Source organism: Ceratotherium simum, chromosome 5 (genome assembly GCF_057802395.1).
Source record: "Ceratotherium simum simum isolate JZ-2026a chromosome 5, ASM5780239v1, whole genome shotgun sequence".
Taxonomy (NCBI): Eukaryota; Metazoa; Chordata; class Mammalia; order Perissodactyla; family Rhinocerotidae; genus Ceratotherium; species Ceratotherium simum.
Window position 1 is genome coordinate 23817143 of NC_141904.1, and position 12625 is coordinate 23829767.

Below are 12625 nucleotides of genomic sequence, written 5' to 3' on the forward strand. Positions count from 1 at the left end.
CATTTAAAATTTCCATCCTTCTCCCTATACTCTGAACTCTCTATCCTCCACTCCTTGTTTTATTCTCCTTCATAGCACCACCATCTAACCTACCACATATTTTACTTATTTATCCTGATTCTTGTCAACCTCTCTACCCTAAAATGCAAGCTTAATCAAGTTAAGAATCTCTCTCGATTTTTTTTTTCACTGTGATCTCCTAGAACACTCTTCAGTGAATAAGACTGGCATCAAATTTGTTACGAGGAATAACTGATGGCAGAAAAAAAGAGCCAAGTCTTCCAAGTTCTGAGAAAAATTGTTTTACACCTACAAAAATATACCCAGCTAAATTATCAATAAACTGTGAAAATAAAAGAAAAATAGTTTCTAATATGCACAACTCAGAAAACTCATCTTTCACAATCTAACCTTCTGAAAATTTTTTAAAATAAATCTAAGACTAAAGATGACAACAAGATACAAAACACATTGGAACTAACCCAGTAATACAATGAAAAGAAACCTGAGTATGACACTTCAGCAAAAGACCAAGAAAGCTGTGGTCCATATTAAAATAGAAAGTCCAAGTTAAGTGAAATATTTCTTCAAAAGGAGAGTAGATAACCTTACAAAAATGTTATTTTATGATTTAGGAGACTGGAAGTACAATTGTGGTATGCTACCCACAAAAATAGAGACATAGATCTCCTATGAGCCCTAAGCAAAACAAATGGTAATTTATAACTCTGGTAAAAACAAAGAACTATACACAAAAAAGCCAAGGTAGAAATATGAAACAAAATATAGTATGATTTTGAGAAAATGAAGAAAACTAAGAAATATTTAATTCTGGAAAACAATCTCCACTGGTTTGTTAATTCTGGAAGGAAAACAGAATTAAGTGATACTTTGAATTGATGTATAATCACCATATAAGAAATATTGGATACAATCATTTCTCTATAACGTTACTTTGCTGAAAGTCATTTCTCACTGTCATAAGAAATTCTGATTATCAAAAAAAAAAATGGAAAATAAAAAGTACTGGCAAGATGTGGAGAAACTGGAACCCTTAAACATTGCTGGTAGGAATATAAAATGTTGCAGCTACTGCCGAAAAACAATTTGGTGGTTCCTCAAAAAGTTAAACAAAGAATTACTATATGACCCAGTACCTTTACTCCTAGGTATATACCTAAAAGAATTGAAAAGAGGTGCTCAAATAAGTACATGTACACATAAATTCATAGAAGCAATATTCATAATAGCCAAAAGGTGAAAGGAAGCAAACCAAATATAATATTTATGTATTATGTGTATATTTATATACACAGTGGAATATTATTCAGCTACGAAAAGGAATGAAGTACTGATACACGCTACAACACAGATGAACACTGAAAATATTATGCCAACTGAAAGAAGTCATACATAAGAGATCATATACTGTATGATTCTATTTATATGCAACATTCAGAATAGAGAAATCTATAGAGACAGAATGCAGATTGATGGATACCAGGGGCTGGGGGAATGAGGAGAAACTAAGGGAAAGGCGTTGTACCTTGGAGCGAGGAAAATGTGTGAACTAGAGAGAGCTGGTGGTTACACAAGACTGTGAAGGTACTAAATGCTACTGAATTATTCACTTAATTTTATGTCATGTGGATTTCACTCAATAAATTATTTTAAAATAAAAAGATATTTTGCTTTTAGATCAGCCTTTTCCTATTTTCTTATTTCCAAAGTATTTAAAGATTTCCATGATCATCTTTAACATTGGAAGGCTCTTAGGAACTAATATTTATGGTCTTGAAAAAACATTTATCTGAGGTTCACTAATCATTTAAGCTTCATTTCAATTTTTTCCTCCCTCTGTTGAATTCAAGGAAAATTTTAAAAAATAGGTTATATTTTTAAAATGTTATATCAGTTTGTCTCTACATGATAGGATTAGGGATTTGTTCTTTTGGTTTCTTTTTTATATTTTTCTTATTTTTTATTTTGTTCAGCTCTATTAAGGTATAATTGACCTCAATATAACAAAATTGTAAGATATTTAATGTGTACATTGTGACGACTTGATGTATATATACATTGTAAAATGATTCCCACCATCTAGTTAATTATCACCTGAATCACTCCACATATTTATTTTTTCTTTTTTCTGGTGAGAACATTTAAATTCTACTCTCTTAGCAAACTGCAATTATATAATACAGTGTTATCAACTATGGTCACCAAGTTATATATTAGATTCACAGACCTTATTCATCTTATAGCTGAAAGTTTGTACCTCTTCCTATTTCCCCCACACCCCAACCCCTGGCAACTACTTTTCCACTGTTTCTATGAGTTTGACTTTTTTTTTTTTAATTGATTCCACATGTAAGTGATACCATGCAGTATTTGTCTTTCTCTGTCTGGTTTATTTCACTTAGCATAATGCCCTAAAGGTCCATCCATGTTGTCACAAGTGGCAATATTTCCGTCTTTCTCACGTCTGAATAATATTCCATTGTGTATACATACCACATCTTCTTTATCCACTTGTCCATTGATGGACACTTAGGCTGTTTCCATATCTTGGCTATTGTGAATACTACTACAGTGAACGTGGGCACGAAGATATGTTTTTGATATCCTATTTTCATTTCCTTTGGATATATACCTAGAAGTTGAATTGCTGGATCATAGGGTAGTTCTATTTTTAATTCCTGGAGGATCTCCATAATGTTTTCCATAGTGGTTGCACAAATTTACTTTCTACACCAACAGTGCACAAGTGTTCCCTTTTCTCCATATCCTCCCCAACACTTGTACCTCTTGTCTTTTTAATGACAGACATTATGACAGGTGTGAGGTGATATCTCATTGTGGTCTTGATTTGCATTTCCCTGATGATTAGTTATGTTGAGCACCTTTTCATTTATCTGTTGGCCATCTGTATGTCTTCTTTGGAAAAATATTTATTCAGTTCCTCTGCCCATTCTTTAATCATATTGTTTGGGTTTTTCCTATTGATTTCTGTGTGTTCTCTATATATTTTGGATATTAACCCCTTATCAGATAAATGATTTGCAAATATTTTCTCCTATTCAATACACTGCTTTTTCAATTTGTTGATGATTTCCTTTGCTGTGCAGTACCTTTTCAGTTTGATGTAGCCCTACTTGTTGATTTTTGTTTTTGTTGCCTTTGCTTTTAGTGTTAAATTCAAAACTTCACTACCAGGACCAACGTCAAGCAGCTTACCCACTGTTTGCTTCTACGAGTTTATGGTTTCAAGTCTTACATTCAAGTCCTTAATCCATTTGGAGTTGATTTTTGTGTGTGGTATACAATAGGGGTCCAGTTTCATTCTTTCGCATGTGGCTAATTTTCCCAACAGTATTTATTGAAGAGACTATCCTTTCCACATTGTATATTCTTGGCTCCTTTGTCATAAATTAACCATATACATGGGGGTTTATTTCTGGGCTGTCTATTCTGATCCATTAATCTATGTGTCTGTTTTTATGCTAGTACCATACTGTTCAGATTACTATCGCTTTGTAATATAGTTTGAAATCAGGAAGTGTGATGCCTTCATCTTTGTTCTTCTTTCTCAAGATTACTTTGGCTATTTGGGGTCTTCTGTGGTTCCATACAAATTTTAGGATTGTTCTCCGTTTCTGTGAAAAATGCCATTGCATTTTTGATAGAGATTTCATTAAATTTGTAGACTGCTTTGGGTAGTATGGACATTTTAACAATATTAATTCTTCTAATCCATGAGCATAGAATATCTTTCCATTTATTTGTGTCTTCTTCAGTTTCTTCCATCAACATCTTATAATTTTCAGTATATAGATCTTTCACCTCCTTGAAATTTATTTCTAGGTATTTTATTCTTTTTGAGGCAACTGTAAATGAAATTGTTTTCTGAATTTTTCTTTCTGATAATTCCTTGTTAGTGTATAGAAATGCAACTGATTTTTGTATATTGATTTTGTATCCTGCAACTTTACTGAATTTATTAGTTCTAACAATAAACTAAGAACTTATTTTTTAACAAAGTCTTTAGGGTTTTCTATATATAATATCATACCTCTGCAAATAGAAACAGTTTTACTTCTTCCTTTCTGATATGGATGACTTTTATTTCTTTTTCTTGCCTGATTGCACTAAGACTTCTAGTACTATGTTGCATAAAACTGGCAAGATTTGTTCTTTGTATATAGGGAACATTACCTCATTACTCGTGGTTGCTCAATGCAAAAACAATCCTGATAAATAGCTCGAGTAAAGAACTCGAGCTTTCAGGTCTTTGCAAAAAAAAAAAAAGGCACTGAGTTTGGACATTCTTTTCTTATTTCTGATTTTAGAGGAAAAGCTTTTAGCTTCTCACTGTTGAGTATGATGTGAGCTATGCATTTGTCATATATGGCCTTTATTATGTTGAGGTACATTCCCTCTATACCCAGTTTGTTGCAAGTTTATATCATGAATGGATGTTGAATTTCGTCAAATGCTTTTTCTGCATCTATTCAAATGATCATGATTTTTAACTTTCATTTTATTAATGTGGTGTATCACACTGATTGATTTGTGGATGATGAACCATCCTTGCAGCCCCTGAATAAATCCCACTTGATCATGGTGTATGATCCTTTTAATGTACTGTTGAATTCAATTCAATTCACTTTGCTGAGGATTTTTGTATCTGTGCTCATGAGGGATACTGGCCTGTAATTTTCTTTTCTTCTCGCATCCTTATCTGGTTTTGGTATCAGGGTATTACTGGCCTCATAAAATGGCTTTGGATGTTTTCCCTCCTCTTCTATTTTTTAAGAAGAGTTTGAGAAGGATTAGCATTAATTCTACTTTAAATTTGGTAGAATTCACCAATGAAGCCATCTGGTCCTGGACTTTTCTTTGTTGGGAGGTTTTTGATGACTGATTCAATCTCCTTATGAGTAATTGGTCTGTTCAGACACTCAATTTTTTCATCATCCAGTCTTGGTAAATTGTATGTTTCTAAGAATTTATCCATTTCTTCCAGGTCCAATTTGTTGGTGTATAATTATTCTTAGTAGTCTCTTATGATCCTTTGTATTGCTGTTGTATCAGTTGTAATGTCTCCTCTTTCATTTCTAATTTTGAGTCCTGTCTTTTTTTTTCTTGGTACATCCAGCTAAAGGTTTGTCTATTTTCTTTACCTTTTTTGAAAAAACAGCTCTGAGTTTCATTGATACTTTCTCTTGTCGTTTAAGTCTCTATTTCATTTATTTCTGCTCTTTTTTATTTCCTTTCTTCTACTAACTTTGTGCTTAGTTTGTTCTTCTTTTTCTAGTTCCTTAAGGTGTAAAGTTAGGTTATTTGAGCTCTTTCTTTTTTCTTAATGTAGGTGTTTATTGCTATGACTTCCCTCTTAGAACTGCTTTTGCTGCACTGGATTAGGAAAAATTTTTATCTTTTTTTGACTTTTCTACATATACCAAACTTTCTAACACACGTATTTCTCTTAAAAGCAGAAAAATGCTTGCAATTTATTAAAAAGGATAAAAATGTTAAATAAAATGGGAATGGATAATAGAAGAGACAACTTTGGAAAAGAATCTGGGTTACTCTAAGCTGATATATAGGACTTAAAAAGTTAAAAATGTTTTAAACCAAGAATAATTTGAGGGCATCAGTATGAACATACAATTTATACAAGAATAAAGAAATATACAACTTACTATAAAGGGCTGATTCTATCAAAGATTTATCCCGCTTACAAATTTTGAGATCTGATCATTTGTACCTTTGTTCTTACCACAGAAGAACCAACTAAGTGCTCTGGTGTTTCCCAGCAATTACCCAGTTCTTTCACCAAGTCATTTGACAGTGTAGTGAACAGAGAGAGCACAGAGAAGACAGGAGAAAAGGCAGCTTGACTGAGACAGAAAACAAATTGCCTGATCTCATTTACTTTTGCAACAAGTCAGTCATGAACAAATGTCCTAGTGATCCAAAGTATAGTTTTTTGGGGGGCCGGCCCTGTGGCTTAGCGGTTAAGTGCACGTGCTCCGCTGCTGGTGGCCCAGGTTCGGATCCTGGGCGCGCACCAACGCACCGCTTCTCCGGCCATGCTGAGGCCGCGTCCCACATACAGCAACTAGAAGGATGTGCAGCTATGACATACAACTATCTACTGGAGCTTTGGGGGGAAAATAAATAAATAAATCTTTTAAAAAAAAAACAAAACAAAAAACAAAGTATTGTTTTTGAAACTGCGAAGATGATCCATTATTGGATAGGGAAATAAATTTAGTTATGGGCAGCAGCATGTATTAAATGAAATATACAAAAAATAGAGTAGAGCACAACGCACATCCCAGGTAGTCAGGGTAAGAATTGTTTCAATTTTGTATCAGTTTCATTTGTACATTTATACCGGTGGAAAATGGCTCATAAATGTAAAATTTATTTCTTACTATGAATCGTGGTAAAAAAAAAAAATTTTTGTGAATGTTACCTATCTGCGATACCTTCAACTCTAAGTTCAATCACTCTAATTCTCCTTTAACAAATTTAATGCATGTCTGAAGGTAGGGAGGTAGGGAGGTAGGGAGGTAAGGTGGTACGGGGGTAGGGACAAAGGAGGAAGGGAGGTAGGAAAGAAAGGGAAAGAGCAAAGGAAAGACATATGGATTCAAAAAGTGTTCCCTAAGGAAAGTGCTAAAAGTCTACTGGTGGGAAAACATTTTTAAAGCCTCCCTGAAGGCTCAGTTAAAAGAGAATGAAAAAATGAGGAAAATGAAAAGACTGGAAGCTGGTGAATAGATATAGGAGGTTGAGAAAGAAACCAATCAGGCAACTCTGTTAACTGTGTTAACAGAGACAACACAAAGTAACTGTATTAGAGGGCAGCATTATTCCCTGAAAGAGCCTACAATCTAAATCTGGCAGAAGTGTATAAATACACACATATGCACAAACACACATACACACACACTTTTTGTACACGAATCTATAGAACACATTACTACAGAAAGGGTGTTGTCATGGAACGAATGCTTATGTTCCCCCAAAACTCATATGTTGAAATTTTAATTCCCAATATAATGGTATTAGCAGTGAGGCCTTTGCAGATGATTAGGTCACGAGAGTGGAGCTCTCATGAACAAGATTTGTGCCCTTACAAGAAGAGACCCGAAAGAGCTCTCATTTCGTCTACCGTGTGAGGACACAGCGAGAAGACGGCTGTCTATGAACCAGGAAGCAGGCCCTCACCAGACACCAATCTGCTGGTACCTTTATCTTGGACTTTCCAGCTGCCAGAACTGTGAAAAATAAATTTCTATTGTTTATAAATCAGCCATTCTACGGTATTTTTGTTATAGCAGCCTGAACAGACTATGCACATTTTGAATAAATATATGCTTACCTTTCAGAACTTTATTGATCCATAAATCTAACTGACACTTGAAAATGCACGCTCTTGTTAGGGGTCAAAGATGACTTCAAGCTCAGTACAACAGTGTTCTCCAAATACAAGTCTTGGTTGGCAAACAGGAAGTAAAGAATAATCAAGAAATAGAGATCAGCTGAGTTCTCCCTCAACTGAGCTTCCGGAAAAACAGCAAACACCTAGAAAAATAAGTAAATAAAATAGCTTCAAATATTCCTATTCCAGAAGACACTATAAAGCAAAGCAAACAATGCAAAAGGCAGGCTGAAAAAATTTGTCATAATGTTTTAGGCTCTTAGGGGGAAAATGTCAGCCTAATTAATCACTCTTTCCATCATCTATTTTAACTCCTGGAAGAAAGGGAGTCATTTTATAATACCTATGATAAAAGACATTATAATACAAAAAAATCCAAAACACCTCAATATAAAACAAATTACCTGTTATGACTTCATTTCATTGAAATGACATAAAAGTGTTCAAATAACGAACACACTATTCTAATATATAGTAAAATAATATCAAGTATTAAAATCACATAAAATAAAAAATGGAAATTTGACATTTGAAAATAAATGTGAAAAAAAATTCCATTGAAAATGGATTCCAGAACATTAATAAAATTTAAAATTAGAATATAGATTATCAGTGTGGCAAGTAAATATTATTTGTGAACTAAAAAATTAATTTCCATTGCCTTTTTGCCTAGAGAAAAAAAAATCTTATCATCTTTAGTAATATACTTCTGCAACTCATATCTGACATATGTAAGTCTACATAAAATCTGCAAGAATGACAACCGAATTTCCTACATATCCAATTTAAGTAAAGAAGCTCTTAATAATAATAAATTACTAAACATATTATTATCATTCTCCTCTATATTTCGTTCTGTATTAGCTTTCTTTACTCCCAATAACCTCTTAGAGCTTATTGGTGGCTCAGCATATGTACAAAAGGTCAACAGTAGTTAGCTAATAACATAAATCAATAACATAGAACTGAAAAAACATTATGATAATAGATGTAACTGAAACCTACTGAGATTCAAAAGAAATTTTTTAAAAAACATTTTAGCATCATATGCTACTAAAACCAAATAACAAACCATGATTTCTAAAGGATACAAATGAATGTGGCATTGATCTCTAAACAGATTTCCAGAAACTGTTTCATGCCCTCGCAGTGAATACAATTCATGTTTTGTTTGATAAAGAGAATGATTTATTACATTCCGATGTGGCATTTCCTTATTTTAACTTTCAATCTTATCTGAAAAGTTACAAACAACACGTTTCTAAATTATGTAATACACTATGGAAAATATCTAAATATTGTCAGCAGCTCCTTGAACAATATAGTCACATGGTTTTTCTGTACGGTTGAACTAAAAATTGCTACAACACTAAAATAAAGCATGTCTCTATTTCTGATCTTTCCTTGTAAAAATACAGACCATTTTTATTCTATGGATGGCTCTTCAGAGTGAAAGACATTCAGATCTCTTTCAACTATTCCAACATATGTGTATTTGATGAATGTGTGTTTATGTAACACTTACTATATACTGTCATACTACTGTGTCAATACTATTCAGAGAATGACGGCTATTTCTTCAAAAACTGTGACAGTAACCAAAAGAAAAAGTGACACTACAATCAGAGTCCTGAGTAGTTGTAATTTGTTTTGTTTCTAAATACACACTTTACACCCAGGTCAATTTTACATTTCTTACACTGCTGGGATTGTAATTTACTTTCTTGTTCTGACAGGATATATCCAATAAAAGATCTCATTGACATCCATCAGAGAAACCAAGAAGGGAAGAAAAAGACTACAGGCAGAATTAGGAAACACCGAAGACGATCTGTACAGTAAGACTGTATGAAACAACTAGACTTCCTCAGCAATCCACATGCAGAAGGAATGTTTACCATAGTCTCACTGAAAGGATATATCAGTTCTTTTTCTAGTTATTCTCTACGGAATTGCATAAATATTGAGAAATCTAGAAATAGATATACACATGCACATATAAAAATTATTGTCAGTGTATAAGTTACTGCTGCCCTGGGACTGCAATAATTTATGTAACATCTGTTTTCATATTTTTCTAATTTTTTTCCTAATTAACATGCATATTTAACGCATAAATGCTCAGACCACCTCTTTTTTCTGCTGACTGTGCCTCTTTATTTTTGAAGTTGTGCACTCCTAGGGAGAATTCAGGATAGATGGAAACCAAAATCTTATTGAAAGCACTAATTTTAAAATGTAAACAACAGTACCAAACCAATTTTCAAGAAAATACTAAAGTCTTAAGAGTTTTCACAAGAACACTTCAATCTGCCAACAACGGTCATGCAGTAAATTAAGGTCCAAATACCAAAAAGCAACATAAAAGCATAATTCCAATATTGTATTAATCTTCTTGATTTCTTTTTAACTTTTATAAGAGCTGAGAAATGTATTATAACATCTATAATTTCTCGCCTTTGTGAGTTTTGGTAGTATTTTAAAATTTTTATGCCGTAGGCAACTAACATAAATGAACACATTCCACACAGTAAACATCAAGAAATATGTAACCAACTATATCTTTTTTGAATTGTAAACTTTAAATACTGTGCAGATGTGAAGAAAGGAGAAAAGTTTTTACTCTAAAGCTCATTCAAGTACAATCAACTTCCGGAAGCTTTTATTCTGTACTGGCAAATTCAAAATTTGAAATACTACTAATCCTTATTTTTAATAGACAAAGTAAAACTAGAAGCTGATCAAACTAACACTACAATAACTAAAGTATTCCCAAATAACAATGCTTAACATGCCAACACTGTGACTCCATCTGTCCTTACCTCACTTTACAATTAATCACTTTGTATTTTAATTACCTAGTTATGCATTTCAATCAGTCATTTAATATTTCTTATCTGTTGTCAGGGCCATTCTAGGCCTTTCAGACACTGGAATTATCTCAGCCCTTCTAGAACTAACATTTACTTGGGCAAACAATATCCAATAACCATGCAAATACATAATTGCAAACAGAGATCAATGCTACTAAAAATACAGGGGAGCCATGAGATTTTATAACAGGAGACTTGATTTAGGCCAAAGATCAGCAAAGACCTAAAGAAAGACTGTTTAAGATGAGATCTGAAAGCTATGGAAAGTGTTCCAGTCTGGCACAGCAAGTGGGAAGGTCTAAAGCAGTAATGAGATAAGCACATTCAAAGTCAAGAAAGAGAAGCAGAAAGGCCAGTCACAGCTAGAGAGGGAACGTATGTGAAACAAACTGGGGCTGAAAAAGTCAATAAGGCAAGATTACGGAATGGTTTTAAATAAGGTATGACAATCAAATGTACACTGAAAAAATATCAAGTTTGGCTGAATTGTAGAGAGGGGCAAGAGAGGTGCAGGGGAGGAGTTAGGTAAGAGATGACAGTAACAAACTAAGGTGACGGTGGTGAAGACGGAGAAGAGAAGGCAGAAAGAGCACTCAGCAGAATCTGGTGAAAGATTACACTTTGTGGAGGATGCAGATGGATAGCAATTCCATTCTCCGACGAAAGGAATCCTGGAATATCAATTTGTTGGAAGAAAGAGCCCAGGTTTAGACCTGGACACGTGAAGGGGTTATCTGTGGGAGATGTCCTGTAGCTATTTCAATGAAAAGTCTGGAGCTGTCAGAGTCCGGAGCTTTAAGAAAGGTCTGGGCTAGAATCAAATTTAGAATTTACCAGAATATGGGTATTAAAAAAAAAGAAAAATAGAGGCCTGCATTCTTTTTCCCAAGGGAAAATCCCTTCACACATCCAGTGTCTTCTTCACTTCTAGCTACCATACTACATCAGAACAGGAAAACAGATCTCATAATTTGACAAACTCATTTAGCCTATAATTGTTTAACTCCATAATGCATATTTGCCTTATCTTCAATAACAGTCATCATTTAACTGAAATGCCTACTCTGGGAGAGAAGTATAAAAATATGCTGAAGCACTCTAAAAATGTGCTTCCGGTCTTTAATCCTCACGATAACCTTAGAATTTAACAATTATCATGCCTACTTTTCAGATGAGGACCCTGAAGTGGTCCTCATGTAAATTCGATAGTAAAGCCAGTAAGTGACAGAGGCATACTTCCAACCCAGGGCCACCTGAACCCACAGCTCATGTTCTTTCCACTCAAAAGGAGGGTGGCATGTACAGTGTCAAGAGTCTGGGCTTTAAAATAAGTCACCCTCGGTTTCAATTCTGGCCCCAGAAGACCACTTAAGCTCTCTTACATTTCCTCACCTGCAATTCTTCCCTTGCTAGGAAGTATTGATATTTGAGGAAACACGTGAAGCCTCTATCACAGTCCTTTGGGTTGTGAATCACCATTAACACGACATGTTCCTTCACCACAGGAGAGCCAACTGACAGAGGACTTACAGAAGAATCTAAGGCTGACACCGAAACTGTGGAAATTTCACAGCATAGGGATGAAACAGCTACTTCAGCTCAACCCTGTTTTTCCCCCAAGTGGAGAAGAGTAACTTCCATCAAAATAGCCAGAAGCCAATATCCTAAAAGCTGTCAGCAGAGAATTCAGCAGTGGTTCTAAAATTTTAGTGTGCATAAAAATCACCTAAGAACCTTCTTCAAATGGAGAGTCTCAAGCAGACCCTCCCAAAGATTCTGATACAGCAGTGCAATAGCTGACCCTTCAAGCTTTCTAAAAGATGTCTACCAACAACAACCATTTTCCATTCTTCAGGCACATAATTTTTAAATTACTTGTTGAACATGTATATTACTTCACTTAGTTCAATTAAATTGTACCCAACTTAATACAAAAATTTCAGACATCTTTCTGAACAACTACTATCAAAAAGTTCCTTTTCAATAGAAGGAGGGATGATTAAACAAAAGCAGTTTTAACTATACCTAAAATGCCTCCATCAAATTTGATTTTCTTTACTATAGATTTTAGACTTATGATTAAAACTAAGCCATTTAGGGATATATATGTTAAAAGACATAGGAATGTTTAAGAGAGGTGAATGGCCATAAGGAAAATTTTGTTGTAAAAGTTAACCTTTGGTTAAATAAAAGATATTGCTGATTACTAATATAGTAACAGTTATCCAAAAAACTGGAATGAAAGCTTGCATATAACCCTGCTCAGTGACACCAATGGGTGCTAACATACACTGGC

At 34.1% G+C, this 12625-nt stretch overlaps 1 protein-coding gene across 3 annotated transcripts in view; it reads right to left on the bottom strand.

Moving 5' to 3' along the window:
- Nucleotides 1-12625, bottom strand: part of TBC1D5 (TBC1 domain family member 5) — a 537118-nt gene that overhangs the window by 403451 nt on the left and 121042 nt on the right. For 2 of the 3 annotated variants that reach the window (XM_087430597.1, XM_087430598.1), the window contains exon 3: nt 7397-7599. The exons of the other annotated variant lie outside the window; for it this stretch is intronic. The gene's annotated coding sequence lies outside the window, so the exon portion shown is untranslated. The remainder of the gene's footprint in view (nt 1-7396; nt 7600-12625) is intronic. 3 annotated transcript variants of the gene reach the window in all.